Source organism: Ambystoma mexicanum, chromosome 12 (assembly GCF_040938575.1).
Source record: "Ambystoma mexicanum isolate Mex_15411 chromosome 12, UKY_AmexF1_1, whole genome shotgun sequence".
NCBI lineage: Eukaryota > Metazoa > Chordata > Amphibia > Caudata > Ambystomatidae > Ambystoma > Ambystoma mexicanum.
In genome coordinates, this window is record NC_090936.1 from 860228586 (window position 1) to 860245114 (window position 16529).

A 16529-nucleotide genomic window follows, 5' to 3' on the forward strand; every position below is an offset into this window, starting at 1 on the left:
GCTTCTATAAATTATCAAGCCTCATTTGTTTATCAAGTCCCTACTTTCTTTCCAACTATGGTGGTTCAAGACTCCCACCATATGATAGCCCCCAACAGTCTCTAGCTCTTAGTAAATTATGGGTTTGGATGCTCAGCAGGCTTTTTGCACATCTCTCTCTCTAAACATCTTTAAGATCTAGGATATTTCGCTAAGCTGCTGTTCCCATCACCTGCTCTTGCTACTAACACACCAACTCTCTATAATGCTGTCCTAACTCCGACTCTACTCTTCTACGTGTAAGGGAATTCTAAGACACCTGTTTAACTGCAGTCTTGTATCAGAAGCATGCCCCATTTAATAAGGTGGATTACTATGACATTACGACGTGTGCAATTTAAATTTAATGAAGGTACAAAGGCACTCTTTGCCACGGTATGTTATGGTCATTTAAACATTACCATCTATTGGTCGATGTGGAACATATTATAGTTGAGCCCTCTGACCTGTGACCAACCTCTGCAATATTTACAGAATGACTATCTACAGACTGGGAATATCCCTAATTTGAGGATTACCGCCTGAATTGTTAATATGCACTGCTAGCCTGTAGAGATCAGGTAATGAAAAGCAAACATATTTTGATAGTGTAATAATTGTCAGATCCACACAACAGTTTTGATGAACATTGTCTAGAAAGGAAGAAGATTTACATACTGCTGCAATCTGTGTGAGATCTGTAGGTCGCAGGCTTGAATCCTGGCAAGGCCATCTCAGCCTTTTATCCTAGTGAGGTAAGTAAATGAGTACTGACTTCGACTGGGTGATACATGTATGAACATATTTTATGTACAGCACATTGGCAAAAGTGTTATATAAATATCAAATCATTATCATTTTAATTGAATGCCCACTTAATAAAACCAGAGTGCATTTTTGAGTTTAGGGATTACTGGCTGCTGTCAAAATAATGGCTTATAGTGATCATGTGCCTATTGTGTCCACATTGACATTTGGCTTAAAACCTGATAGTCAAGGTTAATGGACGTTTCATGTGATTTCAAGTATTATGTCAACTTGAATCCACGTAGAAGTTATTAATTATAAACGAACATAATTAATGGCCGTTCTATACCATATAGATCATGACCTCTACAGATGTACAGTTTAAAAAAAACCATGCAGAGATTTGCAGAATGGGTTGCATTGTAAAGGCCCATTTATTTACAGATGTATTGATAACTCTGATAGCATAAATACCAGGGAATTATGACATAAATGTTCTGAGTCGTCATTTAACACCTGAAGAAATAATAAATGTAAATGTCTTCTTATCATTAGTAACTACTGATAAAGCCAGCTTGTCGTGAGCTATAGGATTTAAATGCACTGTGTTGGAAGCATTTAATGCTTCCAAATAATGTAATGCTATATAGCACAATCCAATGTGAACACAAATGAAGTTCAGAAATACACATTCACTCACAATGGTGGGGTGATATAGAAGTTCACAACTCCCTCTGATGCTACTTCAATCATGTATACCAATGATAGCCAGGAGGGTGGAATTTCTGTGTATGAATTAGTGACATCAAACAAACCGAAGTGCCCAACCAATAGAGCATGTCTGCACAAGATTATATTGATGTGGGAGGTGTAAGTCAAAACAATATGGGCATGGAAAAAATGATCATGTGTATTATCACAATCTGACAACACAGAAAATGTGGCCAAGGAAATGAATGCCAAATTTTCAGACCTGAACGTAAAGCACCTCATTTCAGAGCACAGGTGGATTTGCCTATAGAGCCAGAAGGGTTCAGGGCTTGGCATACCATGTTACCTGGATCCAAGGGCTGAGATAGGGAATCAGTTGCCACTCCATTCTGGACAGAAGGGTACCAGCGCCAATAAGAGGGCCCTGAGAGAGTCCTCTGTGTTGCTGAGTCCAGTCCAAGAAGATTTATTTTCAACAACTGACATGTTAAGTGAACTGTGGTGAGTTTGAGGCACTCTCCACTGTTTGCTTTCAGGGGCTGGAGCCACAGCAGATTAGGATGGTCCTGCCATAACTCAGTGTGCCTCCAAGAAGGTGGAGGGCACAGCATTCCCTGGAATAGTCACCTCTTCAGAGGTGCAGTATTGTCCCGTTGGAGAATACCAGAACTTCCAACAATGAGTTCTAGCAGCCCCCATCCCTGACAGGGACAGTTTGCAGAGTGGACTTAAAATCTAGCTGTCATTATTGAACCTATTGTGAAAACCTATGTTGCAAACTTCAAGTGGGGAGCTCGTACTCAGACTACATACTATGTAGACAGATCTAGTGTACAAACACCACATTTAAATGGTCATCAGGGTCTTAACAGGAAGACTACCAAGATGGAACCAGTGTAAGCCTTCCAAGAGAAGAGACCAGAGCAGTGCAGCGTATCTGTGACTATAAAATCCCCACCCAACCTGCAACCCGCATTTCTTGCAAGTTCATCCACTTGCCACAGCGCTTGCCATGCTCCACTCTTGACCAAATCTCAAGCTTCCTTGACATTAAAAGGTTATCGTGCCTTGCGCTTCGGCATGCTTGTGCAGCGATCCTTCTATGAATGAAGGTAATCTGTGAAGGGACTGCCTGCCATCACGCCGCTACTACCAATAGGTTAACGCAGTGTTTAACGTTGTGCAGCACCGCCACATGTGCAAATAAACGAGCACTGTGATCAGTGAGGTTAACGGATCGGATCGTTGAACGCTGCTCAGCACTGCCACATATCATGAACAGAAGGAAACCTTTTCTGTGAGATAAACGGAGGTCCCGCTTTTCTGTGAGATAACCGGAGGTCCCGTTCAGCTTTGCAGTAGTACCTACCAACTAAAGATCAGAGACATAGCAGCCTATCAAATAAATAGTACAGACATTAGTGCTAAAACAAAAACCTACCTGAAAATCCAGTGGAATTCTCTGCTCCAATGGCACATACTTCTCCTGCAAGAAACAAAAGAAAGAACACAACGTTATTACCCTGAAAGGAGGGACAAGGATTCAAACAATAAGGATGCAATCATTCTCAAGTTAAAAGAAACAAGAATTCAGATATGAACATAGTCCAATACAGATCATCCAGCTCATTTAAAGGGATCCTTCAATGTCCTCTTCACAACAACTCAATGTGCACACACAGAAAATGATCTTGGTAAGCTTCTTGACAGCCATTTGGGGTTGTGGGGATTAATTGTAGATGGTTAGACAGAAGGGGTCATTTTGGTCCACATACAAACCTAAGGTTGTCATACTGTTCCCTACTAAGGATCCTTCTGTGAATACCAAGGAGTATTGAAAAGAGACATAACACAATCCTCATCGCAGTTCATCAGCTCCACCACAACCAAAGAAATCTATCTCTTTGAACGCAAGGGTGGGTGTGCTTACAAGATGCCACATGTGTTTGCTTCATCAAGAGGTTTGGGTACTATTCATTACATCACAACCCTGAATCCCCCTCTGCTTTACCTGCTCAGGTAGGTCACTGTCTGCCCCTGCAAGACACCAGGTAAATGTTACACTAACCGCACGTTCTTAGCTGAAGCAACATACCTGAGTATGAGAGAAGAAGGAATATTCTAGGTCAGCCACAGGCCATGTGGCCAGGTGGGAATGCTGCATCCATTTGCCCTGTAAGTATAGACAATTACAGAGCACTGCAGAACTGCAAATACAAACACAAGTCATTCCAAGAAGGCACTGATGGAACAGCAGCATATATTTAAAGTTGTGTTGCTGACAGTAAAAAATAACACAGTCATAACATTTACTGCCTAATTATTAGGAAGGCAGTAGTAGTAATGGTATTGAGACTCATTTAAAAAACAATGGCGAAAGGGGCTAATCAGCAGACCTGGGAAAAGCCACCTAAGGGGAAGACCAATCCTGGAGCAGCTTACTAAGACACCCACCCCCAGGTGTATAACTGGAGCTAGAGCAAACAAAAGAGGTGGCACAAGCCAGGAAGGCGCAGAAGTGGTACTTGTTGCTCCTTGGGAGAATAGGGATACCACTACCTGGACCGAGGAAGCCTATCTGTTGGCAGCTCTTCAGCAGAACCTGTGAGATTCAAGGATGGAGCACACCTCAAGGGACAGCAGTGTGAATGAGCTGGAGGCCCGAGCAAAGGTGCACTCTTGAAACTTGGAAGAAAGAGGAAGAGCTGACTAATGGCTTCTTCCAAGAGAATCTTGAACTGAAAGGAAGATAAGTGAGACCCCTAGCAAGAGGATGATAATATTTACTACCTGACAAGAACCTAGATGGACAGGGTTTAATGCTTTACATACAACGAAGACAAATGTTGAGTGGTGGTAGAAAGGAAGGAAGAACTCATTCCTAAGGCAATGGATGAAACATGTACCCTGGCCTGTGAGAAAGTCTTGTGCTGAGAAGAAACTAAGGGAACACAGTGTAGTGATTTTGATTAATTTGTTGATCTATTGTTTTTTGGGGCTCCCCCAATATAAAGCCCAATATAAAGCCTGGTGGCATACAAACTCAATCCACAATTCTGGGGGAGAAATCAGTGCACAAGTGGTTGCCTTAGTTTATGCAGGGGAAGTGACCACATGACATGGGATACACAGTACATGGGCTTAATTACGCAGGTGAACATGTCCTGCCTCTGACAATCTTGGTAAATACAATATTCACCTTCAGTTACACAACAGCGCTATTAAGAATGTGTATATCAATTAGAATTCTAAATGACACAATGCTTATCGGCCAGTAAATTGAGTTATTTTTTGTTTGCATTACAAAATCAGATTAAATCAATAGATGACAGTTTCAACTCATTTTTTTTTCTCTAGTATCACAAACAAGTGATGGTACCCGAGAAGTGTTGCCTAGAAAAATGAGATGCATATACATGTACATATACACACTAATTCTCCCCCAGTGTAAATGTGGGGGTATTCATTTCTAATCTTTGTGCATGCAATTTAAATGCAGGCTAAACTTAATTGCATCAGAATTCTGCAATTTTGGTTCTGAACACAATGCTATTACTTTAGAACACATGGGTTGTCAATCCAAGATAGGAAAATGGTTTTGTGATTTTCTTATACAAGGATGAGTAGTCTTCCCATTTTACTTCACAAACTGGATAACTTTTTATTGTTAAGATCGAAGAGACAGTGGGCCTCATTATGGGTCTGGTGATACCGGCGGGTTGCCGTCAGACCCGTAAATATTTACTGCGCCTGACTTTCCGGTAACACCGGGGTATTACAACCCTGACGGTCCAGGACGTCAGGCACCAGTAAATTGTACGTCCCCATTGCCATAGAGTTCTGTTGGACTTTATGGGAATGGGGACCACGGAAGCACTAGTGCCGGTTCTTCAGTGATGGCTTTGCCTACCATGACCACTGTGCCCGGCAGGGTCAGACCTGTCGGGCACAGCGGCTACGGCAGGCAAACCCATAGTTTCCCGTTCCGGAAACAACGGTGCCAGTAAGCTTACCAGCACCATAGTTTCTGGATCGGCAAACATAGAAGGAGGCCCAGTATTTTTTACATTGGGATTATTTTTCATGGGAATGGTATTAGGATGGGTCCTTTAACCTACTCCTTCACTTCTTTATATCTATGACTTTCACAGATCACACACTATCAAGCATTTTTTCATTCATATGTGGAATGGGCGTTCTTGTTTCACACCCTAATGTAGCTATATCTGTGAAAACACTTTGGCTACTATTTAACTTTCACCTACAAAATCCTACGCTGTCAGCCCTGGGAAGCATTCCCTATTTTAAACAGCGCAAACAGCACAGAAAAAGCATTTTGGCATGCATTTCAATGTAATCTCCCCCAGCTTAAAGGTCAGGATGTAACCCACATCAGTAAACTACAATATCCTATTTTCTTTCTTAGAATAATAATTTGTCAACACCTGTGTGCAGAAATAATTTGATTTCTATATACAAACAAATCCCAATTGGTCTTCATGTAGTTAGAGGCAAGGTGCATTGCTCCACTATAATATTGAGGTATTCCATTTGGAAAGAGTGCCACCTACTACTGTCAACCACCAACCCAATTCCCTTGCACCCCAGGGATTTAGGGCAATATTTGTAGGGGATTATCTATTATATTTGCAGAGTTTTCATACACATGTTCAATAGTTCTTTAAAGACACAAAGCCACTAGAGACCCGTAACTGTTCCCAGGGGATTCCCCATCAGCAGGTATCTCCTGGTCCTTTCATCCCCTTTCCTGGAAAGCAGGTATGTCCTAGATAAAGTTGTTTCCAATTTTCACATGATTAAGGCCTTGTCATCTGTGTGTGATATCCATATTCAGAACTCATTCAAAAGGAACAGATGGTGTTCTTTCCTGCATATTTTTCCAGAGTTAGAATTCTAAACCCTCCTGATCCCACTATTTAAATGCCCAATATCTTGATGCTTATGTCATGATTATGCTACACTATTTGATTGGTTAAATATTTCCATTGGTTTGCCTCATAGGCATTCCTATGGAATACACACCTCCAATCTTCGTTGCTTGATTTTAATTTCAGTACAAATGAAAAGAAAATGTTGCAGACAAATCTGACCTTAATTCTCTTCAATGCAAACATTTTTATTGCATAATTCATGGTAGCAACCTGCCTCCACAGGTTACTGAAATCATCCAGCCTAGACACACATCTGTACATGCAGCATGACTATTTTGCATATGTATTCATAAAGCTTTGAATATCTACAGTTGTATTCATTGTAATTAATGTAGAAAATTCACATTTATACTGATTAGGCAGAAGAGAATATAACATGCACAATGCTCTCTTTGTTTTTTCTCTAATTCATATGGTTCCAAAATGACAAATAAAAAGGTGTTTTGATATGGAAAACGGTAATTGTAAACAATAGATGCATTTAACATGATTCAGCACAATGATTCATGTGAGCAAGCCTTTGTAATTACTTCAGGCAATGATTGATTTGAACACAATTACAGGTCTACTTTGATTGGAGTTTCCATTCGTCTATATCTGGTCAACTTAATTGCCTTCAATCATGTAAAGTTACACATTAATATCAACAAAGTCTGTTTGACGGTAGGCCTCAGAAAAACAAACCTGGTTGCTATTTCTGAGCACACCACAAATACATTTTTTAGAGAAGGTTAATGGGTGTATTTTCTGATGTTTATTCTTAAACTAAGCCCCTGTGGGAGGGGCCTAGTCCAGATGGTCTCTTTGTTTCCTGTGGGCCAAATGGGTTCTCTTAAAAACTGGCCATTAATCTTTCTACTCTTAGAGGTGCAGGCCCAATCATAAGTCACCCCATTGAAATATGTATGCAAGGCAAAAGTGAGGTTTTGACATTTGGTTAATTCTACAAGGAGACACTAAATAGCACAATCATTGCCAAAGCCATGTTAGCAATCCAATGATTTTTCATACATTTACATAGTAACATTCCCCATTTTAAAATACTGCACCTGTGCATCTTTGTTTAATTATCAGAGATGTTTGCATGCATTTATAAAGATGTCATTGATACCTTTCTAAATATATATTATACAGGGAGTAAACCAAGGTTTCATTTGATGTTGAACAATTAAATACTCTATTTACATCAGAATATTTTTAACACACTGGGGCCTGTTTGCATTTTTAGAGATGGAGTTCCATATCAAACTGGGGCTTTTGGCATCTCCTGTTTTCACTTTACATTGGTTATTGATTTTTTCTTGTTTTTTTTTGATTTAGGGAAACCGTTTTGGTTTCCATTTATCTTCACAATAGAGAAGTCAAGAGAAGAAACAGAGAGATTAGGGAAAAGGTCTTGATAAAATGAGAAGAGCCAAGAGACCATGGAGAAGTCAGAAATGTGAGTATTCCATCGTGGGGTTTGCCCACCAACACCTTGTTAATATTTGCTTGTAGATTAGGGCTGGATAGTTAAAGATTAGGTTTGTGGAATTTCTGTTGGCCACACATGCCAATATGTTCCCAAGTTCCCACACCCTCATCAGCCTACATTGCTAGAAGTCAGAAACATGTTTGATAGTTCTTATGATGAAGACTACCACCTTCGGAGAAGCTTTATCTAGTACATATAATATTCTGATACTACAGATGTCTTAAAGACCCTATTGCACAATTTTCCAGAAATTATCAGTTAATTGCCTGTGTAAATGTGGCCTCCAGAAACATCTAGCTTTTTCAACACCCACAGCATATATTTTTATAATCTTCCTTGACAGACACAATATAATTAATGTAGTGCCCTCATGAAAGAACAACATTATTGCACAAGAGGCAACATTTATGGACAACTTGGATTCCCTTGTAGTGTGCATTTGTAGGACTACTGAAATGAGTGTATAATTCATGGACAACCCTAGCTGTGTGATACCCCTGTTTTCAACACTCTATGTCACCTCGACTGCTCCTTTCAGACCAAATTCATTCCAAGCCAGACATTCTAATGGCTCCTGAAGCAGGTTCAAGATCAGAGGGCCCAAATATAAGTTAACAGAGAGAGGCAGAGTGAGAGCAAATATGCAACCCATCTTTCTCTCCACATCTCCCACAAGATAGTCAATACCGGAAGGCTTCTCATACTTCTTGCAATATTACTATTTGGGAACCAGATTTGCTCCCGCACTGTAACTGAATTTTCCCAGAACCATTATTTATCTCCATTTTCCTGCGAATGGTCAAACACGACTCTAAATTCAGATGCTCTATAATAATATAATAATATAATAACATCTAAAATGCAGCAAACCTAACCAGCTTACTTTTTTGGTAGACACACATAATAATTGTGCAATAGGCTATTCTCAGCATTTTCCTAATCTGTAGACACTTTAATATCACCCTGGCTAGAGACTATAGAAACTCTTCTGGGATGCCAACAGGTAACACCGGAGGAAGAAATCCTATCCTGGGAAGATTTTTGTTTTAATCAACATTTTTGACCATCTGCCAATATCTGATGTAATGGGTTTCCACAAAGGTATATAGCTTACTTTATAGAAATCAGCCAGGGAGCTAGTTGAACACATTCGTAAACACTTCATGATCTACTTTTACAATCTAACTGAAACACATTCCAGATGCAGCCTCAAGGATTCAGCTAACCTATAGATCAGCAATAAGACAGATTGGTTCATATTGACTTTAAACCCTAAAAACAGTCCATGTTTCACTATTTCATCTAAACATTTAGGGAGAGAGGTTGTAGGATCAGAGAGGTGGACAGAGGACATCATTTGAAAATGATCCAAATTTGAAATTTCCTTTCACTCAAGACCATTCCTTTGATTTCTGAATTGTTACGGAACATCACTGACAATGGTTCTATAACAAATGCATATATAATATAGACAGAGGGCAACCCTGTTTGGTCCCTCAACCAAACTACTTCTGATCTAAGCTTACAACATGCAAGCCTGGCTGTCGTGATGGGGTATTGAGCTGCAATCCATTTAATTCATTTTTCTCCAAACCCTGACTGTCTAAGCACTTGCATGAAATATTGCCAGCTGAAGTCAAATGCCTTCTCATCAACTAACGGCAATGGGCCAGATTCTCAAAACCTTTTTTTTTTCAAAATAGACATTTTATTCATTATTAATCAATAACAAAGAAAGAGAAGCAATTGAACAATAGACATCGGCATCAGCACAAGATTGTGATGGCACAGTTCATTATAGTGATAAGATAGTTATAAGAAGAAGGAATTTAGTATGCAACTCATTCACAGCAATGTTTGGGTGAGAAAACAGTGGCGGAGGGAGATATTTCTTTGCTGGCCCGGGCCATTTCCATGCACAGTTCAGTTCAGCCAGCGGACGCTGGGCGGCTTTAGTGTGAGGGCCGGGTAGCGGTCTGCATAGTCCATGAATGGGGCCAAATGGTTCGGAAGGGATTGAGGTTGCCCAGGCGGAGTGCAGTGACTCTTTCCGCAATGACAATGTCCCAACACTTAGCCCACCATAGCGGGATAGAGGGACCCTTGTGGTGCTTCCAGAGGCGGGCAAGGGCTATCTTGGCCGCCAGTAGTAGATGTGTGCATAGGCGGGCTGCGTTTCCCGACACCGGCAGGTCCCCCTCCCCCGAGTCTCCCAGTAAAGTTATTCCAAAGTCCCACGGGATATTGAGGCCTGTGATTGCTCGGACATGCGTCAAAACCCCCTTCTAATAGTGCGCCGCCTTGGGGCAGTCCCATAGGAGGTGGAAAAGTGAAACCTCTTGCCCACAGCCCCTCCAACAGTTCGGTGAGGGCCTCACGCCCGCTTTATGCAGTTGGGTTGGTGTAATATAGTACCTGAAGCATACTTTATATCCCCCTTCCCTATTAGTAACAAATTGAGTGCTCCTGTGGAGTCTTGACCAAATTTTGTCCCAGGCTTCTGGCTCCAGGGAGCACCCCAGGGCCCTTTCCCAATTCAGCATGTACCTTTCCTTCACTTCGGGGTTGGATTTTTCCAGGAGTTTGTAGAGGGTGGAGATCTTGCCCCTCGGAGGGAATGCTGTCAGTGATAGTTCGAGGGGTGTTCTCTGAGCAAACAAAGCTGTGTCCTTAAAAAGACAGGTCTTGGTGACCACAAGCAGGAAACAAACATCTAATGAAATAACGTATTGGTCTGCCGTTTTACAATCCCTGCATTGCAAATAGTCTAATAATAGGTTAAAAGAAAGAGGTTTGGTTGTTTACCGGTTTAGCATTATATCTTGGGACACCTGAGGGCACTCCCATATTTTGGTAAATTCTCTTTCCACCTTTAATTTTAATGATTACTCAGTTATCTGCCTCAAGGAAACTTCGCTATTGGATGACCCATTTATAGCTGGTCCAATAGCACAGTGAGTAGATTGCTTTGCTTTGACATCTGTGCAGATCCTGCTAACGCAGGTTCAAATCCTGGCAGGGCCAAACTCAGCCTTTCATCCTTCTGAGGTTGATAAATGAGCATCACACACCATAATCAGCGCTCAGATACCTGAGGGTTCGTAGCGCTATAAAAATACTAAATTATTATTATAGAGGTTTTTACTACCTTCCATATATGTGCACAAAGGGGCTTGATAGGCAGGCCCTATTAGGGTTTAATTATTGCTATAGATAACAATTTAGGATAAGTGGCAGAAAAATTGAAGATTAATTCACGAGACATTCTGGCCATTAAATTGAGTTTGTGTAACTCTAGTACTAAAATACAAATGTACTATTTGTTTAATTTGTAATGGAACCCTACAAAGTTTTCTGCACCATCGCTCTAAACTTTACTCACAGACATTCTGGAAAATTGGCATTTAAAAACATTTTGGGCACATAATTATTAAAGGTTATTTTAAATGTGCCTTTTTGGAAAGTGATGTTTATAGCAACTTTACTAGTTCTACTCTCAAGACTCTATGGATCATGGTAAGATCAATCAGAATATATTGAATGTATTGAATGGCAATATCCCGTATAACATAATAAATGCTGCTCTCTTATGAACTATACATTGGTATGTAACTATTTATCAGACAACTATATAAGTTTAAATATTCTAGTTAATTAGAAGAGTGATATGATATGATATGATAAGGCATTTGTAACGCGCCTATACACAAGTGTTTCAAGGCGCGACGAGGCAGGGGGGGGAACAAGGGGAGACAGACAACGATCTTACTAGGCCAGGTGTCATTCAGATCGCGCAAGTGCAAGGGTAGAGGGGAAGGGAAAAGTGCATGGGGAAAGGGAGAGGGGAAAGTGCAGTACAGGGTTATTAGCATACAGCATACAGGATAAATAACAAGGGCCAGCTGGTGGCAAGTGCGAGGTAAGTGCAGACAAGTGCTGGGAAGGGGGGCTGTATGGATACAGACACAGTCCCGTAGTGCAGGGGTTGCTGTTGAGGCAGTGCAGGGGAGAGTGGCTGGGCCGAGAACGGTGAATGGCCCAGTTGCAGATTCAGTGCAGTTTCAGTAGTATTAGCAGGGGAGAGAGGGAGAGAAAGCGGAGGCAAAGAGGAAGGTTTTGAGGTGCTTCCGGAACCGGAGGTGGTTCTCCTCAAGTTTCAGGGAGGTAGGAAGGCTGTTCCAGAGGGAGGCCCCTGCAGTGGAAAGAGATCTGCCCCCAACTCGTTGTTTGGAGAAGCGGCTGACCCTGAGGGAGTTGGAGGCGGATGAGCGAAGAGCTCGAGAAGGAAGATATTTAGGAAGAGAGAGTTGAAGGTATTTTGGCCCAAGGCCCCAGACGGCCTTGTGGACAATGCAGAGGGTTTTGAACTTGATCCTCGCAATCACTGGGAGCCAGTGTAGTGATTTCAGTCCTGGAGAGATACGGTCCTTGGGCTTGAGGCCAAGGACAAGTCTTGCAGTCCTGTTCTGGATGAGTTGCAAAGGGCAGAGAGTAGAGGCGGGCAGATTAAGATAGAGGCTGTTACAGTAGTCCAGCTTAGAGAGAACCAGGGCTCTAGAGACAGTGAGCTTCTGGGGGGAGGAGAGGAAAGGAAGGATACCTCTGAGGAGGTGTAGCTGGTAGTGTGACTTCTTAGATACGTCGGATATGTGAGGAGAGAAGGAGAGAAGGAGAGTGTGAAGATGACCCCAAGGTTTTTTGCCTTGCAGGTAGGACCAGGAAGAGGACCCAGAGAGGCCGGCCAGAGAGCAGCAGGGAAGGAGGGAGTGGGAGTGCCGATGAGTAGAATCTCAGTCTTATTGGCATTAAGGCAGAGGTCGTTGGCGGCACACCATTCCTGGATAGCAGAAAGACAGTCAGAGATGAGGGAAGGAGAAGTTGAGTTGGGTATCATCCGCATAGCACTGAAAGTAGGGGCAGAGAGCGGCGATGTGGTGGGCGAGAAGTGCCAGATACTGGTTGAACAGCCACGGGGAGAGGTTAGATCCCTAGGGGACACCACAGGTAGAGAAGAAGATGTCAGAGAGGAAAGACCCCAGTTGGACCTGGGAGGGTCGATTTGAGAGGAAAGAGGTCAGCCACGTCAGAGCCTCACCAGTGATACCGAGGTTATCACGGAGATGGTTGAGCAGGATGGTATGGTTGACAGTATCAAAGGCAGAAGAGAGATCAAGCAAAATGAGAACACATGGAAAGTTAGAGTCAAGGTTCGAGAGCAGGTCCTCATGGATGTTCAGGAGAGCAGTTTCCGTGCTTCTGGCAGCTCTGAAGCCAGACTGATGGTCATGACGACTACCAACACATTCAGCATGGAGATTAAGCTGGGAGATGGCCAGTTTCTCCAGGAGCTTGCCCAGGAAGGGAGTGATAGAGATTGTGCGATAGTTAGCTGGGCAGGAAGGGTCGGAAGAGGGTTTCTTAAGAAGGGGGTGCACAAGGGAGTGCTTGAGAGGGGATGGGAAGACTCCAGAGGCGAAGGAGTGATTGCAGAAGTCAGCAAGGGCAGGAGCCAAGGAGTCAATGTGGTCTTTGATAGTTTTGGAGGAACAGGGGTGGACCTGTTTTGACGAGACTTTCATAGATCGGACTTGTCTTGAAACCTCGTCAGCAGAACAAAGGGGAAAGGAACAGAAGGAGAGAGGAGGGGTGGCTGCAGAAGAGCCAGAGGAAGGGCAGGGAATAGAGGGGGGGAGGTTATAGGAGGAGAGTGAGGACAGGATGTCCTGAGTTTTTGAAATGAAATGAGAGGCCAGTGCCGTGCAGAGGGCCTGGGAGGGCACAGGGGAGGTAGAGACTGCAGCAGGGTTGGCCAGCTCCTTGCAGATTTTAAAGAGTTCGGCCGACTTGTTAGTTGCCGCAGAGATGCAGGCTTGGATAAGGGCTCTCTTCTTGGTGAGAACGGAGAGCCGGTATTGCCTTTGGAGCAGGCGACAGGCCAGTTTGTCAGAGATGAACATGAAGCACACCATTTCCTTTCTGCCACCCTGCACTTGCGTTTAAGGGTGACGAGATCCGAGTCATACCAGGAGTTACATTTGGCTTTGGGCTTCAGGCAGATTCTCATGACAGGGGCAAGGATATCAAGAGTATCATATATAGCAGAGTGGAGAGTGGAGAGGGCTGTGTCAGGGTGGGAGTCAGCCGAAGGGGGAGGAGGGGGCAAGAAGGTGGCAGCAAAAGCCTCAACTGACACACGCTTCATGGGTCGGATGACCGAGAAGGAAGGAGGGAGTGATGGGGGTGGCTTTGCCTGTGGGGTAGGGAGGGTGAGGTGGGAGGAGAGGAGAAAGTGATCACTCCAGGAGGGAGGAGTGGAGAGAGGGACAGAGAGGGGAAGGTCAGGGGAGATCAGGGCATCAAGAGTGTGCCCTGCAGAATGAGTCGGCCCAGACGGGATAATAGAGAGTGAGAGAGAGTCGCAGAGGTTGCGAAAGAGTCCAGAGGGGGGACAGGAGGCATCCAGGTGGATGTTGAAGTCTCCAAGAAAGAGGAGTTGAGTGGTTGAGGACAGGAGTGAGGAGGAGAGGTCCGCCCACTCGGAGAGGAAGGAGGAAATTTGACCAGGAGGCCGATAGATAGTAGCCACGGTAAGGGAATGGCTAGGACAGAGAGAGAGTCGGCAGACAAGACATTCAAAAGAGGAGTAGGTCTGCATGGGAGTAACAGTGGCAGGAATCCACTCAGGGAAGATAAGGGCCACACCTCCCCCCGCACGGTTGGGCCTGGGCACAGAGAGGATCTTGTAACCATCGGGTAGTAGTGTGTCAAAGCTGGTGACAGAGCTGGCCGTGAACCATGTCTCAGTGAGACCGAGTACGTCAAGGTCAAGTTCCTCAAGAAGGCGGCAGATATCAGAGGAATGTTTGACGGCAGAGCGAGAGTTAAGAGTGGCAATGTGGAGAAGTTTGCCATCTTTGAAGGACTTCCGGGGAGGGGTACAGATCAGAGGTACGCCCTGCGGAGGTGAAGAAGGAGCACGAGAGGGGGTGGGGAGGGAGGTAAGAGGCAAGTTAGTCGAGGACAGAGGAGGGGGCACAACAGGAGAGGAAAGGAAGTTGATGAGGCGTGGGAAGCGTCTATCGAAGAGGTGAAGGTTGGCCTGAGGGCCTTGGACCAAGACGGTCCCATTAGCATAGACATTAATGATGGCCTTAGAGGAGTGGAAAGAAGCCAAGAGGACATCCCAATGGGTGCCACCATTAATGGGAGAAGAGGAGAAAGGAGAGAGCACAGAGACCATATGAAGGGTCCATAGGTCGGGAGAAGGCACGAAAAAGAGGATGTCAGTGAGAGTTTCCTTGGAGGAGGCACTAGTGTAGGTGTCAGGGATAGGGAGGCCTGGGTTGGAGACCAGGATGTCCTTTTTAAACTTTTTCCTACCAGATTTAGTGAGGAGAGCAGGATAGTCAATGGAGAAGCAGTTAGAAAAGATTGGTGAGATAGAGAGCACCATAGAATAGGAGGGAGTGGGTGGGGGAAGACAGGACAAATGCAAGCGCACAGGAAGAGAGCGGCAGGCGTTAGTTTACCACAAATTCAGAACATAGTAAGCGTATCAGGTACACAGTGGAGAGGCCACCTAAGTTTGAAAATCCTGCAGAGGGAGAAAAACCCTAGCTTACCACAAATTCAGAACACGGTGAACACAGTAAGGTGTATCAGCTACACAGTGGAGAGGCCACCTAAGTTTGAAAATCCTGCAGAGGGAGAAAAACCCTATCTTACCACAAATTCAGAACACAAAGAAGTGTAGCCACACTGCGAGGAAGTGAACAGGTAGGGGTGGGGTGGGCCGAGGGAGCAGGTGGAGCTCACAAGATGAAGCGGTGGAATGGCCCTGGCGTCCCCTGCGGACATCTGCAGACACACCGGGAGCCGCAAAGGAGGGAGCCGCCCTTTGCCTAAGGGGGCCCTTAGCCACCGGGGCTGCCGGGCAGGGGCTGCCCTGGTAGCACCAATAAGAGGAGGAGGAGACACGGGCCGGCAGCCAATCAGGGGGGAGCTGGGAGGATTGGAGGCGGGAGGGAGGGAGGGGACCAAGGAGAAACACAGAAGGGGAGAGAGCGGGGCTGAGGAGAACACACGAGGGGAAAAACAATGGCAGCAGCCCAAGAATGGGCAGAAAAACAACACACGGCCCACGGAGGGCTCAAATACCTTTGTCTGGGGGCCTGATGTCACCTGCTCTGCCTGATGGAAGTGGCGAGCGCGGTGGACTGCGGGCAGCCTAGCCTTGAGAACACACGGCCGTCAGCCAATCAGGGGGGAGCTGGGAGGATTGGAGGCGGGAGGGAGGGAGGGGACCAAGGAGAAACACGGAAGGGGAGAGAGGGGGGCTGGGGAGAACACACGAGGGGAAAAAACAATGGCAGCAGCCCCAGAATGGGCAGAAAAACAACACACGGCCCACGGAGGGCTCAAATACCTTTGTCTGGGGGCCTGCAGTCACCGGCTCTGCCTGATGGAAGTGGCGAGCGCGGTGGACTGCAGGCAGCCTAGCCTTGAGAACACACGGGCTGGCAGCCAATCAGGGGAGAGCTGGGAGGATTGGAGGCGGGAGGGAGGGAGGGGACCAAGGAGAAACACGGAAGGGGAGGGAGGGGGGCTGGGGAGAACACACGCTATTG